At 38.5% G+C, this 26,040-nt stretch overlaps 1 protein-coding gene across 3 annotated transcripts in view; it reads right to left on the bottom strand.

Moving 5' to 3' along the window:
* The window catches only part of MLLT3 (MLLT3 super elongation complex subunit), a 137,209-nt gene that overhangs the window by 67,456 nt on the left and 43,713 nt on the right, over window positions 1-26,040 (bottom strand). The window lies entirely within an intron of this gene.

The following is a 26,040-nucleotide window of genomic DNA, read 5'->3' on the forward strand; positions in this document are numbered from 1 at the left end:
TTAAAATATATAAATTAATTGAATTGGAACTAATGCTAATAAAATTGAAACTTGTATTATAGAGAGGAAGGGGGACACAACACAACATTCCAGTATATAGTGGAGAACCTCAGGAAGGTTAACTATTGTATTATGTTAAAACAGTATCCAGGTTTACCCCATAGGATTCAGACTTCTTTAACATGACAGTGAGTATTACTAGCTCCAATATACAATCTTTTCCTTCAAGTTTTCATCTCAATGCAAGGGCTTTTAGTTACATGAAGTCACCATAGTATTGAACATGAGCTCTCTGAAGAAAGTGGCACTAGCCTGCCAACTCCAGCCAGTGACAAAATGCAGGTTGTTAGAGAACTTGGACCAAAAGCCACCTCTTCCTTCCATTTGGCCGCGTGACAACCTCATTACAGAACTCATGGCCATGTAATGCATAAGCACAAGGGTAGGCTGAGCTTGAGAAACCATGCATCTCCTGCAGCATGAACTCAAATGCTTCTAAATGCTGCACTGATATGTATGACAACTCATGTCATGTGCACTACCATCTCAATGACATCATAGAACAATGACAATTTCTCTACTGTAGACTGGTAGAATGATGCAATTCTACCCAAAGGGTTGACTTCTTCAGAAACATTTGCTCAAGCTTTGTCAATCTTGCTGACCAAAAGAAAATTCAGACTCCCAGATGGATCATCATTTGCTAGGATATACGCTCTTTTCCAAATTGCCTGGTAGCCGCTCTCTGCACTGCATTGGGTGCAACTTAAACTACACTTTACAAAAAGTGTCTTTTGCAATCAACTGTGCAGGGCCTTAGTACCAAAATTATTCTTTTTAACAGAGCACCACAGATGGGCACTTACCACCCTCTATCATCCCAAAAACACGACAAGGCTCATCAGATACATCCAGGAATATAACTACTGCTACATTCTCAATAGTATGATCAGTACGTCGGCTTTCTGAGGACCTGCAAGCTTAGTTAATCCCCAAATAAATGAACACAGCAGAATATTCTCCTACTACCTCGTCATTCTCATCCTGCTCTGCTAGCACCAAACCCATGCAGGGACTCTAAGGATGAGGAAGATTTCAAGTCCTTGCTTACCTACTGCAGCTGGCTATCACTACCAGTTCACTTCATGCAATCAATGGAAAGGGAAAAGGATGACAAAAACGGAGCAAGAATAATCTCTTTTCCAGACTCCTCTGCAACACCGTCCTCTTGCAGCTACAGCATTTAGTTTGTTTTTCTTGGCAGGAAAAAAGAGGACCTATAGTTTATAAAGTGGGATTTGAAAGATTTTGAAGAAAAGCATTAAGATGACAGGTCAAATCTAAGAGATGGTTTCAGACATACAAAGCTTTTAAGTTGGAAACTAAGCATTTTGCGTTAGAACCTCCCAGAAGCAGTATTTCACCTTATATTGACATGTCTTCCCTTAAGAGGGCTTACCAGCATTTGAAAAATGTAAATATAATAGTCCTAGTTAAGCACAGTGACAGGTTACAGTAATACATACTGACAACTTTTTCAGTCAAAGATAGAGGAGCCTTCCTGCTCCTCCTCTGCCTTCAGAAGACAACTTGAGGAGAAAGCCTTCCCAGTATTATTTGAATGGCCATGCAGGGTTCAGGAGACTGAATCCACTTATATAAAAACAGGGAAAGATGATACAGCAGATACTTATCCAGATGGAAACATAGGAACCTTAAAAACTGTAATAATACATTAACTGTTACAGAGATTTCAGGGTCCATTATGTGACAAGTCACAAATCACCTCTTTTTTTTTTAATAAATATCACGTCAACTTCTTCCTGAGAACTTAATTGCTGCAGAAAACACTGTCAGCATAAACATTTTTCATTCTCTCCTTCAAATCTCTCTTATTTCATATTTACACAGCTGTTAGCCATGCTGAATAATACCTTGTCAAAGTTTCACATTACAGTTCTGAAAACAAAGTCTGTTACACTTTCAGGCTTTGTTGAAACTTCGGTGATGGGTTACAAAACACATAATCACAAGGAAACTACTTTGGGTGCCTTCCCAAACTGAAAGATGGTCTTTTAATAGAAGGAAAAGTCTACAATCTCATGAAAAAAGCAAGTGACCAAGCAAAGCTCCATGCTACTGCGTATGTGTAGACTGCAACTAAAATGAAAGCTATTACATTTTCCTCACCTTTCTTGTGGAAGCCACTACTATATGTACTGGCAGAAACTGGCAGAAACAGCATCTTTGTTCACTCTGAACCAGCCCTCACTGGCATAAACTCTTTTTTGTTGTTGTTGAACTGTTTCAAGTAGTAACCAAGGCTGCAATGACACGCGTGGTTTAGCAGAGCCAACAGGCAACCATTCTACCAAGGTTTGTTGAGTGGAGAAGAGAGAGGTGGCAAGAGTTAGGTAAACCACAGAAAAAGCAGAGAAAAAAACAACAGGAGAGGGAAAAACAGTGTAGTGGAGAAGAAGAAGAGAAACAAAAGCAAACTGCAAGTACAGACCAACAGAGCAAAACCAACAACAGAAACTAAGGCCTGATTTTGAAGAAGGAAGCACCCGAAAACCCTAACATGCTTCTCAAAGCTCATTAAAAAAAGCAGCAACACTAGACCAGGTAGATAAGCAGACAACACTACCCTTCTACAGACAAACAATTTCCTGCCCATCCACAGGGACAGAGGCATTTCCCCGATGACTGCTCCTCTCCTTTGAAGTGGCACCTACAAATGCATTTGAAGCACCAGATAAACAAAGCCTCTTGCACAACGTTATCACTAAGACTTAATTATTTGGGTCAGGGGTTTTTCCTACGGAAACAGCTTGTATGGTCACAATGGGTTTCCTCCCTCTCTCCTGTAACTTTTGACTAGGTGGTCCCACTTCAAGACAGTCTCTACAACAATTAAGGCCCCATAGATTCCTACAGATGCAGTGAAAAACTAGTGCCTGCACTGAGAATGCAGTTCCAGAGAACATCTGCCCTGAGACGCAGGGAGAAGCAGCCAGCAGTATGCAGTTACAAACTAGTTATAACAGTGTCTCTTCTCATAAGAACTGTAGGGCCAGGAGAAGAAAAGTAAAGAGAAAAGCAAAACTATGCAGATTTCTTTAGGCCCACTGGCCACAGAATAAGCTGGGGTTTTTGTTGCCTGTGTAAGGCAAGATAAGGAGTTTGTGATACTACACTGTTATTGTATCTTTGTCAGAATGCAGGATCATTTCTCTTCTTCCATAAATGAAAGCTTTAATCTTAGATATTTGCAAATGCATTTGCTAAAGACAGATAGACCAGCCCCCTAAAGCCATTTTAGGTGCAATTTTGAAATAAAAATAGTAGTTTATGCAACACAATTATACAACCAAAGTCCATCCCTTCTGTTCATCATGTTTCATCGTACTTTGGGATGAATATTGCAGTAACAAGTAGTAATGCTGGTAAGTTTGAGGCCACAGAAAGGAACTTAGATCAAACAGGGCTCTAACTGTAGCAAAAGCTGTTCAAATACTGCACAGGAGCTTGAAGTTGTACGAAACTAAAAGACTACACAAGCTGTTAAAGGATGGAGGGAAGAGGGGAAGGTGTAGAAGCTAGAGCAAAGACGCTCAGGTCCTAGGACAAGATGCAGTTGTCACAGGTGGAATGCCATTTTTCCATAATGCTGGGGAAGCATACACATGTACACACATATGGAACTGCACCGGTACTGACTTCCAGTACTGTACATATGTCAGGTGCTCACCTACAGTATACTGTCACTTTAACTTCCCTTGAGAGAGGACTACTTAGACACTCAGCTGCAATCCCAGCGGTATTACAAACACTTCACAAACAACAGGAATAGTCAGAAGCATATCGGCTATGCTGATCCATTCATTTTGACCAGCCTTCCCATACATACAAGTGCAGTAATTCGCAGCTGATAAAAATTATTTAAATGCTTCTCAAACAAAATGTGCCTTCTAGAGACCTACTGCAAGATATCGATGTGCATCTTTTACTGAAAGTTCAGTAACAATATTATCAGTACTAATACACAAGGATTTCTTTTCCATAAGACCTCAGTATCTGTTTCAGTAAAATTGCTTATTATAATCATTCTACACTAAGAAAGAGATGCCAATGCTCAATTCTCATTCAATGCACTCTACAACTAAATTCTTTTGATAATGCCAGCCTAATGAGTTACCCAAGATCACAGCAATCCAGGACAGGAATTTATGAGTTGTCCCCTATTTGTCAGGGAATGTGCATTCTCTACAGCTCACATAAATGGCTTAAATCATTTATCTCAAATGTTTTGCTTCTTTACACCACAAGTGAAGCACTGCTTTTTGTTTTGTTGTGTTCACACATGCATTCCCATGTGTTGCATCAGACATTAACTGACACCTAAGGAACAGATGCAAATCAAGCCATGATGATGCATTTTAGTAACAGTGACCACACTGAGGCCTCTGGAGATAACAATAACAAAATTCTAGTAAGAGCTATCCTTTTTAAAAGCTTTAACATGAGATTTATTTGCTACTCCAACACTGTTAAACACTTCATTGTGAACAGATTCTTCCTTTATTAAAAATGCAGTCAGAATGAGTAAGGAAAGGCAGAAGTTCCTTTTAGGCAGATGCTAACACAGCATCATTAGGACCATGCAGAATAATGACTGTAACAATTCACATATATTTTGTGCACCTTGCAGGACACACCAAGTGGGTGCTTGGAGGAAGTGAAGCCTTCTGATAGAGAACTGGTTTAATCATAACTTTTCTGTACTGGTGTTTTGCAGATTCTTGCCTATAATTTGCTCATACTGGTCATCCTTTGACCAACTCTTCCCTCTATTCATCACTATCTTGATTATAAGAAGTCTCACAACAAAGGGGTGGCATTCACTTTCAGAGGAAGGCAGATTGTGGTACCAAATCCCTCCCTGCAGTAAGAATTCAGCTTTAAATATTCATCTGTGATTTCTATAAAATCTCTTTGACTCTGCTACTCAGTAGCTCACCTTCCAGCTGGTGGGCTGCAGTACTTGGACTCTATACAAAAAGAGACAGGAAGAGAATGGGTCTGTTATGCCCTGCCTTCAGGGACACCTCAGCCATTAATACCAACAAATTGCTAGGCAGGTTCAAACAAAAGCTAGCAAAAAATTACTAAATTGAGTGTGGGTTAAACAGTACCTCCTACACGAGGCGTAAGGAGTTCCCATTTGCTTAACACCTTATGCTGACAAGTATTTAATGAGATACAACCCTGAAGTGAAAGCACAGAGGGCACAAGAAGAGAACTAAGACTGACCTTTCAGCATTGCATTTACAATCATAGTAAGTTCCCTGCCCCACATACTGAATGCCCAGATTCCCACTACTTCTAGCAGGTGGATAGGATAGCAAGATACAGCTTATAACACTTTATTTAAAGTGAATTCTAACTAACTTTTGGAGTGACATCTTCTGTATATAATGTCTACTCCCTGACCATTGGATAGCTTCTTTACCAGTTGAGATCAAACTGATACACAGTTTGATCTCAATTGGGAGGGCAGGGAAGGGGAAAAAACTCCATCATGCCCAGCAGAGAGAGCAGTAAACACCAACTCACAATCCAATTTTTTATCACTCCAAACAAAAATAGACTAACAAAGATACGGTTTGGTTTTTTGTTTGTTTGGGTGGGGTTTTTTTTGGGGGGGAGAGTGTGGTTGCTTTTTGTTTGTTGGGTTTTTTACGTAGTTAAAAGGCCACATACGCCCTCCTAACTCTTTCTCTTAGCACATGAAGACAGCAGTAAGCCTTGAACACACAGTTTTGTGTTTCTGAAATACAGCAGTGAACTTCCTACATGCTCTGATTCAGGTGGAGCAACTTGCAGTCTCGCATTTACAATGCTGCCAATAATTTAGATAACTTTAAAGGTGTTTTTCCATAGTTCAATGGTTTCTTATACTAATTCTTAGTGTACATATACTACCTGTCCGCAGGTACTAGAAACAATTGAGAACATGAATCCATTAATTCCTAATTTTGTTTTTTTGTTAGGTTTTGGTTTTTGGTTTTGGGGTTTTTTTTTGTGTTTGTGTGTGCAGCACATATAAAATACCCCCTTAGCCTTTGAAAGTACAATCACTAAGTGTTTTGACATGAACTGTTTGAGATTAGAAGAGGGACCTAAGGTATCCTCACTATTTCATAATGCTATGCAAGCCCATTTAATGTTTGGGATGGGAAAGAATGCATCTTCACTCATTAACTGTAAAGGAGAAAGCAATCTGGACTGCCAGAAGACAAGCAAGGGCTACCTGAACTTGGAAGCCCCCTCTTGTGTAAAGTTATACTGTTGAAATTCACGCAACTTATTTTTCTAGTGTTTTCCAGCTTTGCTGAAATGGGAGAAGAGGGGGAAAGGATTTAAAAGCTCCACATCACATGCCAGATTCTGGAGCTATACTGGCTGGCAGCAAATCCTCCACCAGACCTTGAAATGACCTATTAAACTGTGTTTTCCCACCCCTTCCAGAACTTCCAGCAGGATGAGCACTTCTCTTGACTGCCCCACCATACACAGACATCAAAAGATGAGGCACCTGCAAGCTTTCTAACTTCAGTACACATCACAAATGGTGCAGAAGCCCCTCCTCTTGACTCAAGAACACAAAAAGCTATTTATTTACGTTCTGCACTCCACAGGCAAACAACAATCCTTAATGAGACATACAGAAGTTACTGGAGATGTCTAGGACCATTCACAGTTCATGCCTCCCATCCCTCCTGTCTGCTCTCTCAGCTCTCCTCCAGGTAAGATGGGAATGAGAGAGAAAGAAAAAAAAAAGAGTATTTTTAAACTGAAGTTTTTCCTACACTACATTTCACCTTTTAATTCTAGGTTGGTTGTTTTTTCCCAACAGGAAGTGGTTCTCAAAAGACTGTTAAAAAAATAGATATATCTCAGGTATCAATGGATTGGAGTAAAAGACTTCCAGAAAGTACCTTGTCTAGAAGTCTTCCTTAGAAAAGCATGCCACTGAAGCAAAAGAAAAACCTATGAACAGGAAAGATCCTTAACAACTGAACGGCAGCTAAGGCTGTCTGGATAATAACCTAATAAACCAGACAATTATTTTTGGTGGAAAAGACAAATGTAACATTACAAACTCCTGACTGTAAACTTCAATTTGTCCTGTAGATACCATTACTATTTTAAGAGTAATAATATTCCTAGTAATTGTGCATTAATGCATCCTCATATTTGTATAGAAAACATGAAGCCCTTGGGATTTTCTCTTTTACTGAGGAAAACAGGTCCCACAGTTGCAGGATTTGAAGTCATTTCTATCTCAGTTATTAACTATATACTTCTCCCTGCTCAATAAAAAGACTTTGCATAGATAATATTTTTTCTTAACTCCTAGACAAACATTTGAGAAAGTCAAATATCTATCCAGCTCTCCATTTTAACTTCATTATGCTATGCAAAGATCAAACTGGGAAGAGATATTTTCAGAGCTATCAAAATTACTCTGTATTCCACTGATGTCATACTTGTGCCAAACTTTCTGTTGAACTGCAAGCCAAGGCTAAGAATTTTTCCATCGCACCTCTCAGTTCTTTGTGTTTATTTTATTTCATTATTGATCAAGTAAATAATTTATTTTATTTGTAAGGCTTTTCATTCTATGGAGCACATACGGTAACTTAGAAAAATACCAGAACATTTCCCTTGTAAAGAACAGTGTCACATAAAATCTGTGTTTGCATCAGCCTTGAGAAGGTAAGTCTCTCCATATGGGAATGCTTAAAAACAGAAAAACTGGCTGCTGCCTAATGCTCAAAGTCAGTACAAATCTTTCCACTGCATTAAGAGACCAAAGCTGAGAATCTGTGTCCGTCATCTACTGTCTGGTAGAACTTCTGTGAAAATTCAGTAGCAAAGAACAAAATCTGCTACTGCACTCACCATTCATCATTATGACTGGTCATCATAAATCTAACTGACTTTTTACATAACAATTAAAAAGAAACCTGTAAGTAGTTCCAGTAACAAAAGTGAGTGGATTTCAGAATGGCTAGAACAGCTCCTGGACTGCATCAGCACATGCTCCAGCAAAAGCCAAGTAACAGAGAACTTTTCTTCACAGAAGTTGGAATGAAGTATTTAAAACTAAGAAACTGAGACAGGGGATTAGGGCACATCTCCATGAAAGTAGCATAATTCAGCTGCTGTTCACAATGAATACAGAGTTTGTATTTGAAATAATATTAACTAGTGTCTAAGAGCAAGACAGTAATTCAATGAAGTTAGCACATCGTCATTATCTATCTGTTGCATTAGCATTTTGCACTTGGAGGAACAATACCCATTATATATCTTTATTGCCCTTTGAATCCTGCAGACAGACTGCAGTATATTTTAACTTAGTTGAGCAGGAAACTGCTTCTTACAAAAGTATTTCAATATTAACTGCAATGTTTCTTTCTTCATATTAAATATACTGGAAAACATAATCGTTTTTGCTTCTGTAGTCTACCTGATAGTCTTCCTGATGCTGTTCAGAGCAGCCGCATATAAGATCATGAATGCTATTCTACACTTCATAATTATTTTAGCAATTGGAGAGTGGGACTGAGAGAAGGAAAAGAAAAATACCTCCTCAAACACATTTTATTAATACCATTCATTAGCATATGGGAAAATACAATGAAGTATGCTACCCTAATTTAAGCAAAACATTAATACATCAATGTGATATGAACTTAAAACTACACAAGGGCACTGCTAAGGCTGGAACAATTCTTTACACAGTGTGTTTACATGAATGTGCCTGCTTTTCCTGGCCTTCACTTAGCATTACTTGTGTAACAGACCAATACAAAGCTCTACAACCAAAAGTACCCTGAAGTACAGAGATTTGAAGTCTGTGTATAAACACATTTGCAATGAATATGATGTAAACGTATGCTCAAGGCATAAACACAGCTTAAGAGCTGTGTTTGCATGCAGGTAATGCAGATGTTGTATATGTTGGCATGCAGGTAACAATCACAACAATTACACTATTCAGCTGTTTGACATTTTCAGGGAAGAGAAGAGGAGAACAGGTAGCCACATGAGGTTAATGATGAGTGAATTACAAAGAAGGGGCATAGAAAACTAAGATTTTCTTCAAAACAGGAATAACTAAAATTGCAATGCTCTTTCTGACCACTGTAGCACACCTACAGCTTTATTTTTCTGCCTGAGAGGTACAAGACATTAGTTCCTGAAAGCCAGCCACAGACACTCTTCTCAAATTCTGCAGCCCTACATACTATGTAGCTGACAAACTCTCCTTTCTATGTAGAATGGAAAAGGCAGTGGAAGAAATATAAATTAGGCGTTAAAAGCAGAAAATCTTCGAAGTGGCACATGGTCTAATCCTGAATAACTGGTTTTGTTCTAGGCCAATTCCAGCATGAAGTGAACAAATACAGTTTTAAAAAGTCCACACCTTAAAAAAATGCTACATTCATAACACCACATTTGTGCTACTAATCTGCTGGTAATCTGTAAAACAATAATAAAAATAACGTGACCACGCTGTCCAAATACACATTTGATGGATCATGGCTAGGGTTTTGTCTAAGAAAGCAAACTGCTTTCTTAGGCTAAAAGCTATTCATTTCACAATCGTTCAACTCTGCTCTTTTAAAAATATCAGGAAAAAAGTGGATAAAATTGCATTTGCAAACTGGCCTTTTTCTTTAAAAAAAAAGAAATCAGAAAACTATTGACTGAAACATTATCAATGTTTTATTTATTTATATGTTATAGAATAAAAACATTTTGTCTGTAAACCCTAGCCTGTAGTTGTTTCTGAGAGAAGAAATATACAGCATTGTTTCCAGTTTTCCCATCACTGACAACTTTGCAATACCACTGTTGAGCTGCAAGCATTGGGCAATAAGCAAATAATTTTGTTGATAATTCTGGAGGAACAGTTTTGGGGCTCCTAACTGTTTTAGTTCTGCAAATCTGGAAAGAGTGCTTCCTAATAACCTTAACATATGCACGGTGCTAACATTCATTTTTGCTACCAAATATCCCAAACTTTTGCTTCAGTGTTTAGACAGCATCACCACATGAAAAATACTTTTAGAATCACTGGCAAAGGCAAGTTTGGTTTTGTGAAAAATTATACCATATTCCTAATGTATAATGTGTTCTGCTTCTACAAAACTATTTTAAAAGAACTTCAAAGAATACATCAATGAAACAGAAAAGTATTTCAAAGGGACAAAGATGTCATGACAAAGTTATCCTGGGGACAAATGTATTTGCAAAGCTGAAAACTAGAGGGTACTTAAGCTGCATAATAGACAGATTTTGTATGACTGTATAGTATGCTAGTATGTTTAAAGCCATGTGCAGACAAATGGGCTGTATCAATAAAAACATTTGAGTTAATCCTCAAAAGTTTAAGAGGTGGCACTTAATGCACTTTTTAAAAATCTATAGTCTCTGTTTTTTGTACCTCATTCCTTGAAATGTTGTTTTTCATCTCTTCTCCTCTTGTTAGCATTCATTACTTTTGATGGTATGCTTGAATACCAAACTCCATGTCTTTGGACTTTGAGTAGGATATTGCCTATATGGCAGATATTTTAAATATCTCCAGGATAAAACTCATGCCTCCCTATATTTCTTGAACAGCTCTTTAATTCATCTCATTAAATGATGAATCAATTTGAAATAAGAAAATGGCCAAGAGGTGGTTGCTTAGACATTACATGCTAAAATGACAAAATTAACCTTAAAATTAACCTTGACAGATTTTTTGGATCAGATTTTGTACCCTCAAAAGAAGCCAGGCCTTGTTTACTTTATTACAGTTACACTAAACCAGCTAAATTGTGATTCTGAAGTTTAAATAACCCAGGGCTAAGCAAAACATGAAAATTCTTCTCAGTTCCAACACAGATTATTCCTTGCCAGATTTAAACTGAAATTAACATAAGGAAACACTGAATTAATGAGATACGGGTTTGTACTGAACTCTGTGTTCTCACTCATATCAACCCAATTGGACTTCAAACCTACTCAACAATGTAATTACACATTCAGACAAAGCCTAACCAGCCAAAGAAAATATGAACACAGTGAACAGCTTAGGAAAAAGACTTTGGAACACCTTTTGCAATTCATCACTCGACTTTCTGAATCTGAACTCTCGATCATTCCAACTCTAATCTTTTCCTTTGCTCATAACAATGTATCTCTCTTCTCTTGGTATTTCTCTGGCACATGTTTTCCCCATGTATTTTATTTGATTAAATAACAGCTTGAAAAACAGAAAACATAAATAATTCAGTGTAAACATCTTGAACAAAAATTAAAGTGCATGACACCAGCCAGACATGCAGGAAACAAGTAATCTTATACCATCATTGTTTCATGAGTGGTCATGACTCAAAAAGACTGCAGAGGAACAAAAAAACTTTACTCTTTTCTTCAGTTTTGATGAAGGGAATGTAATTATTTACTTTGGGTGAAGTAAAGCAATTCAAACCTGCAAAATTATGTATGCCTGACAATAATTAGCTTCAATCTAACAAAATATCCTCCAATGTGTATTCTAATTCCAGAAAGAATTATAAATTAGTATTAACTCATTTATAATTCTTTCTGGAATTAGAATACACATTGCCTAGAGGACATTAAATTAGTCAAAATGGAAATCAGCGTTTCAGACTAGTATATCAGGTGCTTTCAAAGGAGTCATGCTCATAACTTTTCTATATCAAAGCAGACTTCCTTGCTTGGACATAATTTATCCAAAACATTATTTCCCACAGTAGATTTGATTGACAATAGCTAACTGCACAAGAAGGGTTTTCAAGATCTGGCATGTTTAATTCTGGGAGTTCCTTAGCTTTCTTATTTTTGATTTGTTGGTTGTTTTTGTTTTTTTAAACTAGCAATTGCCCCAAGAAATTGTCTGAATAGATAGATCTTAGATTTTGTTCCCAGTCTGATCTTCATAGGTTTGAAGAAACAACACCCTTAAGTACAGTGTGCATGCAATCGACTGTTAAATTAAGAAACAAAAAGAGAAAGGGAAGCACTTATAGAAATGTAGCCAAATCAGAGCAAAACTGTAAGCCAGCTTCCCCACTCATTTTTCTGTATGTTTTCGGAAGGACAAGTCTTTCCACCAATCCAGTGTTTTAAAAATATAATGCTATATCAAAGTCAGATGATGTTTGTTATTAAATTCAAGATGTTCCTATTAATTTAACTGCAAACAGGTAAGCATGAAACAAGGCCAAACAGCAGGCACAAGTTTGACTGCCTTATTTTTACAGCATCTGCTTGCCTTTGTCTTTCTTTAAAATTGACTTTCAACCCCAGCTAGAACTCCCAAGCTAGACAACATATCGGGAAAATTGCCTCCTAAAACACCTCCCTTCCCTCCTTTTTTTGTTTTTCTTTTAACATAGCATTCAGCTGCCATTTACCACACCTCCACTGCAAGCAGGTCACACAGGAGCGTTTGGGCACTTTTGGAGACTTATAAGGGATGGCAGCCATCAGTGAGCAGCACCTAGACCCAAGGATGGTAACCCATAAGTGCAGTTATCAAGTTAAGACCTCTGCCCCTTCTTATGAATGGCAAGGAAGCTACAACTTGTGACTAAAGAGCACACATCCTTATTCAGAGCAAACAGAAGAGGAAGATGGAACAGACAATGGCAGAAAAGCCCCCATTTGGCCCCAAAGTTGGCCAAGCAGCAACACAAGCTGCGGGCTCTAGGTTTGGGGGTGCAGGTGCTGGAAGGGGGTTCCCCTATGCAGACGCTGCTCTGCCCTACCCATCCTCTTCAGGGAGCACTCTGTACCTGTTGTAAACCCGCATATGCCTAGTACATCTAAGGCACAGCTCATAGGGAGCAAGGGTTGAACCTCTGCCACCCCATGTCTTCTCCTGCGGCAGCAGAAATACACAGCCTGTGCCCGCACCCACGACTGCCTCCTTGCTCCACGCCACCCAGAAGCACTCATGCGCTCCCCATCACTTCCCTGCCACCAGCTGTATTACAGGCCACTTCTAATTACTCTGTCATCTGAGAGAAATGAACACAACAAAACAACCCCTTTTTCTTCAGTAAAAAGGCCATAGTGTCAGAAACGTGCCATCCACGGCCTCACGCTGAGCGAGCATTGAAGAACTCTCCACACACACATAATCCAATACACTACAAAGAAAACACTAACAATAATAAAATTGAAGCTGTGAAGACTCTCAATGTTCAGAAGTACAAAAACCTGAAGCAAAGCCAGGAACATGCGTCAGTACAAGCCCCACAGCTGAAGGGTTCAGAGAACCACAAGGCGAGACGGAGCAGGGCAAGGAGAAGGCTTTCGTTCCAGCACCCAGCTTCCACCTCCATCTCAGGAACCAAGTGCTTCAGTAGCAGAATTTCAGCCACTTGCTTCAGAAACTAAAAATAATTCCATGTCTGTTTGCCGGGATACCACTGTCAATATGCGGTGTCATTTAGACAGACTGAGATTACAATGAAACACTGAAGGAGATGGAACAAATCAGTCACACAGTTGTCACCTGAAAGAATCGATAAATAAGCTTTCTGCAGGTTTTGAGGTATGAGACACACTCAGATCTCTGATATTTAATAATGATTCACTTCTAAGAGTCCCCCAAGCAAAACCTAGTTAACATAATTAAAAGGAGGACTAAGAGAAGCAATGAAAGGACAGATATTGACAGCACACATAGCAAAAAAACTATTTTTAGAACTACCATCCAAAATGTCCTGAAGTTACTTTATGAAGAATATTTACTTATTTACACAAAAGACATCATGATAAAAAACAATTAAGCTGTATGATGGTCCACATAAGAGTAGGAACTGAACATTTTTGATCCTCCCCAACTGTTTACATTCCTCTTAGAACAGCACAAAAGATCAAACCATCTTCTGCTCCAGGGTAGACTTTGGGGAAAGGAGAAATTAACAGCATCTTTTCCTTGCAGGAAACATTTTGCTTTAGTTAAGAGCAAAAGTAAAGACAGACAGACTGAAAATAACACTCTGAGAAAAGAGTGCCCTATCTAATTCAATTTTTCTTTCAAGAACAATCACAAGCACCAAACACTTAAGTTTTCCCACAGACAGAGTAAAGCTTAAATATTTAAGACACAAGAGACAAGAGTGAAGGGTAGTAGGGATGTCCATTTTACAGGTAGAGAAATGAGATACACACAGGAAGAGAACTGCCTAGTAATACAGAAAATACATGGCAAAGTCACTCTAAAAACAAGTTTAAAACTCGAACGCAGAGTCATGATGGCACAACCAACTCTTACTTGAAGAATTCAGAACCAAGAAAAATATCAGGGTGGGTTGGAGAAGTAGCACATAGATAGAGATAATACACTGCAGGAAAAAAAATTCCATGAAACTGAATGAATACAGAACACTCAAACCAGACAACATCCTTAATTTTATTTATTTATTTATGAAGCAGGCAGATTGTTTTGACTTTCATGATTCTTAATGAGGTATCTTTCAATATAGGAGTGCTATTCACAACATTTATTAATGACTGGATGCAAGGCAGGTAGCCTACTGGGAAGAAAACATCCTTATAAAAGAAAATTAGGTTAAGCTCCAACTGAGCAAAATGAAGAAAACCAGGTGACTTAACATAACTTCCTACACTTAACAAGGTAATAACAAATGGAAATCAATGTAGAGAGAAACAATATGAATCTTAAAAGGACATCATTTAAACTGTAATTCCATTTTAAGTGCCTATCACTTAGTCCTATAACCTACTTATGAACATGAGAAGTCAAGGCAATCTCAATATGAATCCAGTAAACTGGATGACGGGCTATTTCAGTTAATTATATGTCTGCTCTTCTGCAGTGTAACATAATTACTCTAGGTAACTGAATTGCTGTAATATGTAATACTCATGAGGTTTTATCTTGTCCTCCCCATCCCTTAAAAAACAGAACAAAAAAAAATCAGGAAAAGCTGAGAAACCTCAAAGGAGTGTTAAAAAGCAAGAACTGCAACACCAGTGAGAAGGGTTAAAATAAATCTGTGACACACTTAATTCAGATAACATAAACAGGATGACTGATCACGTGTTCATAAACGCCATTGACACAGCTTCAACATACATGCAAAAGCTAGCCATTTAAGACACCCGCAAATATGCACGCCCTTTCACAATGCCATAGCTGAAGCCTTACAGCAACAGATGAGAATCATTCTTCACAATTTTTAGCCTGAACTCTCTCTCACCAAAAGATTCCCACAACACTTCCCAATAATAAGTACCAATTACTGTGACTTCAGAATACAGCAGTTACCTGAAGAGGACACTGAGCAGTAAGTGTTGGTAAATATTGCCTTGCAACTGTCAATCCTTTAAACCACCTAATCCATTTAAGCTGTATTTACCATATCTGTGCAGGGACACAGAGCACTTGAGTATTTCAAACCTGTAATTACTTTCAGAGACATAGTAAAGCCCCCACAAATATATACAGAAACTATGGGAAACATAAATAAAAGTGCAAGAATATGACAAAGGTAATTTAATGCCACTGGAATTATGCCACTTTCAGAAAGCAGCATGTTATCAGCTTCAGCATCGTCCTAATTTTAGTCCCATCTTTGTAAGACGCTTCACAGCAGCAGTCCCACAAAGCTAGTTGTCTGTGGCACTAAACACACTGTGCTTCAGACTTACGACATCCCAGAATGGACTTACAGATTTGAACATACAGTGGCAGGGGAAGTGTTCTCCTCCACGGGATAACCTTAAAGCCTCTAGGCAACAGAGGCTGGTTTTGGCTGGAAGAGAGTTTTGGGAAGTACTGGTTTTGGCTGTGATAGAGTTAAATTTCTTCACAGTAGCTTGTATGGGGCTATCAAACAGATTCTTGTTACCTAGCCTCAATTTTCATGCTGGAAACCAACATATACCATAAAGCTGTATGTTTTGTTTTGGAAAAGACTAATAACCTTAACCTTCTTGAGCAACAGATCTCTGGCTACAAAGTAAAGCCTAAGTAACACGAACAGGTAACTCTGAACACGTTCGGGTAATCTCTAATGTAGAGTAAAGAAACCGGTCTCACTAGATGAGTCCTTCTAAAAGCATCAGATTCTGCAAGGCAAACTGTTTTATTTTAATAATGGTCTCAGACCAAACTTTTAACACTGTGGTCCCTCTCCATGAGGCAATTCCTTGCTCTTCTGCAAGTTTCCTCCCACGGTGTCACGCAGCGGAGCCCTGAAGGAGGAGGAACTGTCCGCGTCCCCTTGCAGCAAGGCTGGAGTGACTTCTCACTGTATTCTGCAGTACCTTCTAAAGATACTGCAGAAGCTGTTTCTGTTTCTACATATATCCAACACAAACCAGTATATTTGCTGTTCACTACAAGCTTCTCAGCCTGCCCCACTCCTTCCTGGACCTATTTTCTAGGTATTTCCCTACAATTAAATCTCACAACTGTGAATTTAGGTATTAGCTCATATTAATCCAAGGTAAGCCTTATTTTGTTATTTTCACCTTTTTTTCCCCCCTTAAAACTTCACATCCCTTTAAAGTCATTTCTTCTGCTAATAATGCCTCTCTATATAGCAACATTTGCTATTTCATTAGCAACCTGCTTAAACCTGCGACATGGTTAAGGATGGTGTTTTAAACAAGATGCTATTCAACATAAAACCTCTTGATATTTCTGTTGAGCAATACCCCAAGCCCAATATATTTCTGTATTTAACATCTTCATTTTGCTTGTGAACCTACAAAAAACAGCTTGTTAAAGTGTTTGTTCAAGCCTATGCCTTACTTGTAGAAAATACATCTGCTTGCTAAGTTAAAGTGATAAATCTCCTTTGTTATGTTAATGTAAATATCATAAGTATTGAATTATGCAATTTTCACCTTTGTATCCTTACTGACTGCTTTTACAGTACAGAGTTTTCCAGGAAACCCCCAAGCTTTGCCTGCCAGTGACCTAAGTATTTAGCAGAGACTTTGAGGTATGGCTTTGACACAGTTAGTTAACTGGATAATTTCCATGGAGCTACAGAAAAAACAACTTCACATTTGTATATTGACCTGTATCGAACGCTTTCTGTTCTTCTCTTTTCTCATCTGTCAACCAACTGTCCCCCCAGAAAAGTACACAAGGATGTACAAGAATCCATACTTCTGCCTCTGCCACTGCTATTTCTTGCAGGAACAACCCAAAAAATACCGCTATGATCCTTCTACGTGTTCACATAACCTTCACCATTCCACACCCAACACCTCTCAACCACCAATACATTTTATCCTTTGAAAGCATACATAATTGTGTAGGAAATGTGATGTTTGGACTCCCAGGTCAATCCATCCAACTCATCCAGGACACTAAACCTGCATTAAGATCCCCAATCTGAGGCTAAACAACCTTTGGTTTGTCTCTATCTTCTTCCAGGGTCCCCAAAATCCTTGAAACAATTGTTTTATATATACATTGTTTTCAACATTCTCAGTCCCTCAGTCTGTGGCTGGGAGTTCAGGAGGCACAGAATAAACTCAATTCTGGTTGTCTCTCCTAAAACAGAGTTGGTGACTAAAAACACTGTTCTTTGTGAACGCAGTATAAAAGCTTTGCTAATATCCCACTTCCTCCCCTGGAAACAATTTCATTTAATAACTGAAGGAGACAGGAGTTGCTTATTACAGATTTCTAAACAAACCCTTTATTTTTTACTTTAAAGCTTTGAACTAAGACAGGTCATTTTTTTCGTGTTGTCTGCTCCCAGGAGGCACAAAGAAGGTTCTTTTCCACCACACTTTTAAATAAGAATACTTTAAAAAGTATTCTTTAAAGAAGAACTTCTTTCTAAAGATAAATTTCTTTAAAGAAAAAAGGCGGAGCCAGTTATAGTTTGGTACCCATCAAACTACTGGGAAATAATTCAGATTAAGGGTTATAACTTGGAATCTGTTACCAAATTAAATTCATCCAGAGTTTTTTGCCTGGAATTCTTCTGGATAGTTTTTCACTTGTGAGGGACATGTGGATATGGAGTTACCAACAATTCTTTCTACCTCCCAACGCTCATCCTCTTTCTTTGACTGTGATTGCTCTCACCCTTAGAGAAGCTCTTGCTTTGTTCGCTTCCTTCTGCATGTTACTAATATTGATGTATTTTGAATGCGTGACATGTTCAAGCTGACATTCTCTATAAAAAGGGCTCATTTATCCTCTCACTCCCAGCAGCAGTTAACTGGCTTCGTCAGAAAGTAAAGACAGATAGACAAACTGTGCTCGTGCTTTTGTTCCCCACTCCTTCTCACCACCCCGAGAGCAGAAATTCAGAAGAATGGCATTCAAAATTTACTCTTCTGCCTCTGAGGGGGTTTGGAAAAGGACTACAGAGAAAGAGTAGTCAGTTCATCCTTCTCTAGATCTGCTGAGGCCCATGCTGAGAAAACTAACATCACAAGAAAGCAGCATGCTTTTTGGAAGTTACAGAAAAAAGCTACAGTTTCTTAGCCTTGAAAGTTTCACACAAGATAACAGATTTGTAACACTGTTTCTTCCATCACATTTCAGACTGTGGCTACACAACAGGAGGACAACAGAAAAAAGAATCAAAGCCATTAAAGCTTATATGCCCTACATGAAGGAGAAGGAAGGTCTCTGCTTTGACTAACTGCAACAAGCACTTCTCAACACAGCAGTTACTTTGTCCAAATTTTGTACAGGTGTGTGGCCTGTGTGCCTTGGGCATCTTCACCTGTTCCCAAGGCTCCTCTCCGGGGATGCCTTCCAGCTTCTTGCCCGGAAGGATAACCAGTCAGCCCCCCACATTTCTGAGCAGGAGTTAGCAAGTGCTGATGTGTATCCAGGCTGATGGGTCAGGAAAAGAGCCAGTGGAAAAGACCAGTATCAACCTCTGTTGCCTGTCCTTCACTGGTGGCACTAATTTGGGGCTGTCCTCCCCTCCACAAGCTACCAATTTTCATAAAATATGGGAAAACTTAACATCCTTGAGACTACCATCTCTTTTGCCAAGTTTGGCTGAAACTGGCTGGCTTTCAAGGGGATACGTAAAAATGAGAAAAAAGGCTTGATCCTTAAGGAAAGCAGTAAGGCTTACATGTTTCTTCTAGTCAGCAATGCTGGTTAAGATCCACTTATGCATTGTTTATAGTATAACCTAAATTTTAATTAATCTGTTCCCACTGAATTTGATCCCCTGCTTGTCTGCTCTCTGCTTACAGTAAAAATTCCTTTATCAAAGCATTTGTATTCTGATCATCTTGCGAATTATGCTGTTTTTTCCTTCACATTCTATAAAATACAATTTTCCCACAAGAGCCCCTAATATGTACCATGTGTATCAGGATGAAATTCCCAGAGGCTAGTGGCTTATTCAACTTATGAGAGTTTCCTTGGCACCTACACATTTTTCCTTGCTTGAGTCAGTTGTTGCAGTAAATTAAGTATTAAGAATACATTTAACCCCTTGGACCTTGAATTTAGGCCACAGCTAGAAAGATGCCTCTGTAGAAAGGCATGTGGGCACTGATTATTATTGTTACTCAAATATCCTCCAAGTGAAAATTTCAGTCACTGGCTAGTGTCTTGTATTACTACTTTGTACAAGTAGCTGCAGAAACAAAAGTGATATTAAGACATATTACATGAAAGAAGTTATGTACCTTATTCAGTGTATTCCCAGACCACAGTCATTCTGATCTTTGAAAAAGTTTATTTATTCATCCTCTCATCAGTAACATGACTAACAGCAGAAAGAAAGCTTCTTTCCAACTCAAGCTAATAGAAACTTGAAATAGGAAGCTATTATTGAGCAGAGATTAACAAACTCCTTTTGGGAAACTTTATGAAACTATTTCCTCCCATTTTGAAAATATGCTGCTCTACTGAATTCCATGTGTTTTGTTTTCCCCTAACACAGCATCTTAAGTCTACAGTACCCTAGACACTTAAGAATAAAAAAGTACCTCAAATAGTTATTTTTGTGGGTTTGGGTCATGAGCAAACTATGAGCAGCTCTCTGTGCAGCTTGAGGACTTTCCATGACAGTATTTGCTGCTCTCTATATTACCCTTCTTCTATATAGTACACACATCATCATTGTTTCTCCTTATCTGCAGATATCCAATTGAGTTCAGAGTCATCACTGTCCTATTTTATAGGATCCCAAGTACAGCCTAGCCTCTCTCCCCGTAAGTTTCTCAACATATACAGAATTTGTATCTGTGGCTTATTCAAACTAAGTTCTTTGCACTAAGGATCCTTCACTTACTCTGAAATACTGTAGCTGCAGGTATCTATTTGTTTGAGATGCCTACAAATGATGAAAGGCAAGTAATTCTGTTTTTCTGAACTGTTTTCTGAAGAAGTATAATTCTCCCTGCCTACTTCATCCTAGAGTCAAGCCACCAAAATTAATGCCCTAGGTAAACAGCACAACTCTTCCTCTACATGTTTACATAACACGACTTATGAAAAACAGCTCTACAATACAACCTACAGCTGGTGCATGTACTGAGCATCTTAATATTGGGGAGAATCAACTTAATAATGAGAAACAACTTTGTAGAACTTCATATTGTTGTTGAACCTGTGGTCTAAAAAGACACCAGAAAGTGCTCTTAAAAACCACACCCACATAAAAAACAGTTTGCAGTCACATGAAATTCCACCCTTACAAGTGAACTAAAACTGAGGAAAACCCAATAGCTGCAGAGAAACATTAGATTTCATTTCATTTTCATCCCATCAGTATGAATGAACAGGTCATTAGCATCTTTTAGTGCCCTTAGGCAAGCATAGTCCAGCCTTGCTATTTTCTTTTACATGAATTATCAAATTTTAATTTAATTAATTAGTGTTTGATAATTAGGCCAGTGACTATTTTGTAGAATCCTATTTTGTTTATTGCATGCTGGGCACATGTTAGTACCCACAGTCCTTCAACCCATCTGAAAAAAACCACACACACACACACACACACAAAAGTGGCTTGCAGATCATTGGAAAGGGACATTGTTTGTTTTAAGAAGATAAAAGGTCCTCTAATTGAAAAAAGTACACAGAACCACCAGTTTAAAAAAAAAAAAAAGTATACCGGAGCAGTGTTTCATCATAAGGATGACATTAATGCGGAATCTCATCATATTTGTATTCAGCTGAGCAGGAAATGAGAGCCAATTTTAAACCACTTCAAGACAAATATTGTAATAACTTAGTTTACCTCAAAGTGTTTGACCAAGGAAGCTAGTATTATTGGCACCAACTTAAAGAAGATTTGGGGGGGGTGGGGGGGGGTGGGGGGGGGGTGTGTCACACCTTGTTCTAAGACATCCACCAAATCAGTGGCAGAGTCAAGAACAGATGCAAGGGCTGCTGACTACCATTAAGACATGGCTCTATCCACAATAAGCTTCCATTTTGCTAGATCTTACGAAGTTGAACCTGAACCTGGCCTCACATTCAACATTCCCAAAAGGCACAAAGTATATCAACAAAAACAAACTGAGATCTTTCACACGCATCTGCCCTTAAGCTGCTTTGAATATAACATGCCTTCTAGGCAGCAATTACCTGACATTTTCTACCATTCCTTTCAAAGCAAACTTAAAATTCTGAGCTAACACTTGAGGATGTATCACACAACCACAAGCACACATATTGTTGGTCTTCACATTATTAAGCATCAGTGACAAAATGTAGTAATTTTGGACACAGCAGATTTATATGACACAATTTTCTCAACTAAAAAATAACAAACCTATTCTCCTAGGAAGATAAGGGTTGTTTTTTCAAATCCAAAAAGTTGAGGACGAGCACTTTAAAAGTAATCACAAAATGTTTAGAGTATGAGTTCTCTGAACAGCACCCAATTTGTCTCATTACTAAAACAACAAATGAAAGACAATGAAGCGTTAACTGTAACAGGTAGACCACTACAAACCCAACTTGTGCTTAAATCACAGTACAAGACTGACAATTATCACCAGACATTTAGCAGCAATGGAATGAGGTCATACTCAATAGAAATATTAATGTTAGGTATGTTTATACACACATTACACAGGTTTAAAAGGTAGGGAGCACTTCGCTTTCTCCAAAATGTGACAGCACTAGGAGATTACTAACAGATTTCCTACCTGGTTTGTTTGAGCAATGTATCAAACAGTGACAATTTTGTTTCTAAGTAAAACTTATTTGCAAGTTTTCCCAAAAAGCTATTTGCTCAAATATTCTTACATGGTAAAGCATGTTTTCTGAAAGTAAAGAAACTTTCCAGCTTTTAATACAAGTCTTAAAGGGGAAGCCAGAATCCTAAGCAGTGGCAATAGATGTTTCAGTTACGCCCTTTCCTATGAAACACTTCATTAAAAAACTGGAATTCGGCTCAGTACAGAAGCAAAAGCTTGGTGCAATTATTTCAACTCCACTAAAATTCAAGAAGCTACAGTACAGCTTGGCTGCCATTGATGGCAGCTCAAGGTTTTCAAGGGGGAAACAGGATTTTGCGTAGTTCTCTTTGCTGGGGTGAATTACATTTGCACAGGATAAAGTCATCCCGACTCAACTTTACACTGGTTCTTACTAACAGATGGTAATGAGATGTGGAAGGAAAAATGTATTGGGAAGCAGTCCGTAATCAGGATCTGCAAGCAGAAAGCTAATATGATTAAGTGAAAGCTGAAGTATCACTTAATAATTTTCTATTAGTCTTGTTTATTTTACAAAGAGAGTAATCACTCATACTCAAGAAGCCTTTTCTTTCTATTCAAAGCAGTTCTGTGCAATTTGCAGAAGTACTACTTTCAGTGTTTTATACTTTGAGGGGGTTAATGCATATCAACAAAGCAATCATCTGTCACACGGGCAGATCAGATAAGTGAAGTTTTACATTTTGCCATCAATATCCACATACTGCACCCAACATGAAAGACAGTAAATGGGTCAGTGTAACTGCTTTTAATAGCCTGTATTACAAGGTGCTGAAAATAGCACAACTAAGCAATAATCCTAAAAGCAAAGCACAGTCAAAAACTGAAACGACCACACACTTTATTGTCTCACCTAACAGCTAGGATTACTGCTGCATTCATAGTTTAGGTGATTATAACATACTTTCAGAAATTATCCATTTTTCAGTTAAGACATCAGCATTGCTAGAGGGATCAAACAAGCTGCAGCAAAACACAGTAAGGTCAAGGTACATGATGTTTTCTTCCCTGCAGTTCCAGCCTGCAGTAAACGGTTGGTTAAAAAAAGGAAGTAGTTTCCTTCCTGCTTTCCATCCTACAGCTTTGCCTACGTAATTCTGATTTAGTTTTACTGCTAGAAATTGGCTACTCTTTATGTGCCATAAATATTATTGTTGAGAATTCACTGCTGGCTCACTTGTAAAAACATGACTCTGTTAAAGCATCCCTGACCCTTCCTTCCCTCACTTTCATAAATACCCCAAACTTTCACTATCTCATCTCAAGCTTCAAAGTAAAACTAACGTTCAAACGTCTTTTGCAATATTTTCTCATTTTTTGCTATCGTACCTGCATGTGCTACTGTCTGCACAGAGAAGGATGGTGTCTGCATCTTCATGGCTATGGAAGTGTAGGTTCTCTCTGCCATACATCTTAAAGGCCTGGCACGTGAATAGCATACTTGTGCTGGAGTAGCAAGTGGATACAAAGTCTGGTATTATTTCATGACTGTGCTAGTCTAACTTTTATATCTAAAAGCAAGCAGAGAAAAATTCACCAACACCTTGGGGGTATCTCAACAATACAAGATTTGGTTTTGCCTACCCAAAAGCATTTAGCTATGGCTTTCCAATTTTTCTGCTACCTTCTAAAGGTCATATTTGCCATACAACGTAATCCTTGTCTCCTACGTAGAGATGCTAATGACAACCACCTTTATACGCATCCAAAGCGACCCACTTCCATTTATAGGGACGACTGCAGAAGACAGACTCCCAGGGCCTCATTCACCTTCATGCACAATTTAGCCCATGCTGTACCTTTCTACAAAACACTGATGCTCAGTGAAGCCCTGTTCCTTCACCATGCACTTGGTCCAAACTATCTTGACTGGCACTACAGTTTCTATCCACAAGGTCTCCAAATAAAGAAGAAAATCTCATCTTTCAGAGATGCAAGAGCACTCCACAATTAATCAGAACAACACCACAGGAGGTTATCCCCTGCAAACTCTATAAACAGCTCAGTTTAAACAAGTTAACAAGTTTCTTTGTTTCTTCAACACAAAAAAAGAGACCAGAAACAGAAATATCTACATTAATAGCACTTTCACTTTGCTCATTTATACAATTCACAGAGTGTGTGCACAGGCAGGAGGAAGACATGTTAATCTGTCAGTCTTGTATCTGTGTGACATTTTCTATTTTTTTTTTCTAGTTCATGTTTTACTATTTGTTGTATAACTTATTTTATGTCAGAAAAGATGTACATGGTTGAGTTAATGCTTCTCTCGGCTCTCAGTTACAACCACAAGATGCTAGTAAATGCAATTTTCGCAGTCTTAGCACTGCATTAGTAATTTCTCACAGTTACTGTAAGACAGAATTAAATGACAGCACTACAAGAGTTTAACACAGATCTGCTGGTGGTTGTTTATGCTGCGGACCAGACAGCACACATACGCTCTCTCCCCCTCCTGTCATCCCTTCCACACCCACTGCAATCAGTGGGTCAACCTCTAGGAGAACCGCACACCCTCATGGATAAGGTCAGATATCTGACAGACAGTCATATCAGAATACTACATGAGCGTATGTGCTCAGAGCACTATAGTAATTGGTGAAGATGATTTAATCGGTCTCCCCCTTGTTTTGCAACCTGAATTCATTCCAAGCTCTATCGTTTCTACATCTTTCTGGCACCATGTTTCATTTCCAAATTCTCCTTATTGACAAGATTTTTTTAAGTGACTTCATAATATATTCTAGTTCACAGCATCCTGCGAGATATTCCATATCACTTTATTAAGCAGAAATCAGAAGTTAACTAAAGAACAAGGTAAAACTCATCTTTTTTAGAACCAGCTATTTTTATGTGCATTTACAATTGCAACTACCTACCTTACTCTCATGTGCAATAAACAAAATGTTCTAATGATAGAGATTTTCTGGCAAAAGGTATCAGCACCCCCCAGTTCAAGATCAAAAGGTAAACCAGGAACACCAGGCCTTCTATAATCCACCTTTGTCTTTGATAGAAGACAAATAGAAACTGCTTTCATATTCTAATACAAACATTGCTCAATCTATAGCATCTAGCAAAAGGTGATTAAATATTTCCACCTGATCCTCAGTTCTGAATAAAAGGCAAATTTTCCAATAGTTTTCTCCAAGTCATTGATGTGATTCTGTCACAAGACACTGCAAAACTTGAATTTGGGAACATAATAGACAGCCTAGTCTATCGAGCAGATGTTGCTGAGAAACACGTAACACAACCAAACCCTCTCACAAATCTATTTTCATCTTAGGCTGTTTCTTTTCTCCTCACTGTCCATACCAGAACACAGATCCTCACTCACTCCTTTCATGTCTAAGTATTTTCTACTAACTGAACAAGGCTTCTTCTAGCAATGAGGTGAACATGAGCTACCAGCAGTTCTTGGGATGGTGAGCAAGCAGAGGGGCTCTCAGCATCCCTAAATACCAGCTCTCTTTGGCTAAGAAGTTGGAGACATAACCCGAGGACTCAAACACCAGTGAACTGAAAAGGAAAAGAGGTTCACAACCAAGACTGAGACCTTGGCCTGTAGGAAAGCTCCAGCTCCAGCTGTGACTGGTCAAAACTCCAAATGGAGGGGAGGGAACAAGTGGAAGGGAAGGACAGAATTTGGTCTGTTAGCACCTTTCCTAAAACTACCTCACAGCACTTAAGATATATGCATGTATGGAAGGCAGAAAGAATATGAAAATGAAG

This window comes from Mycteria americana, chromosome Z, assembly GCF_035582795.1.
Source record: "Mycteria americana isolate JAX WOST 10 ecotype Jacksonville Zoo and Gardens chromosome Z, USCA_MyAme_1.0, whole genome shotgun sequence".
Taxonomy (NCBI): Eukaryota; Metazoa; Chordata; class Aves; order Ciconiiformes; family Ciconiidae; genus Mycteria; species Mycteria americana.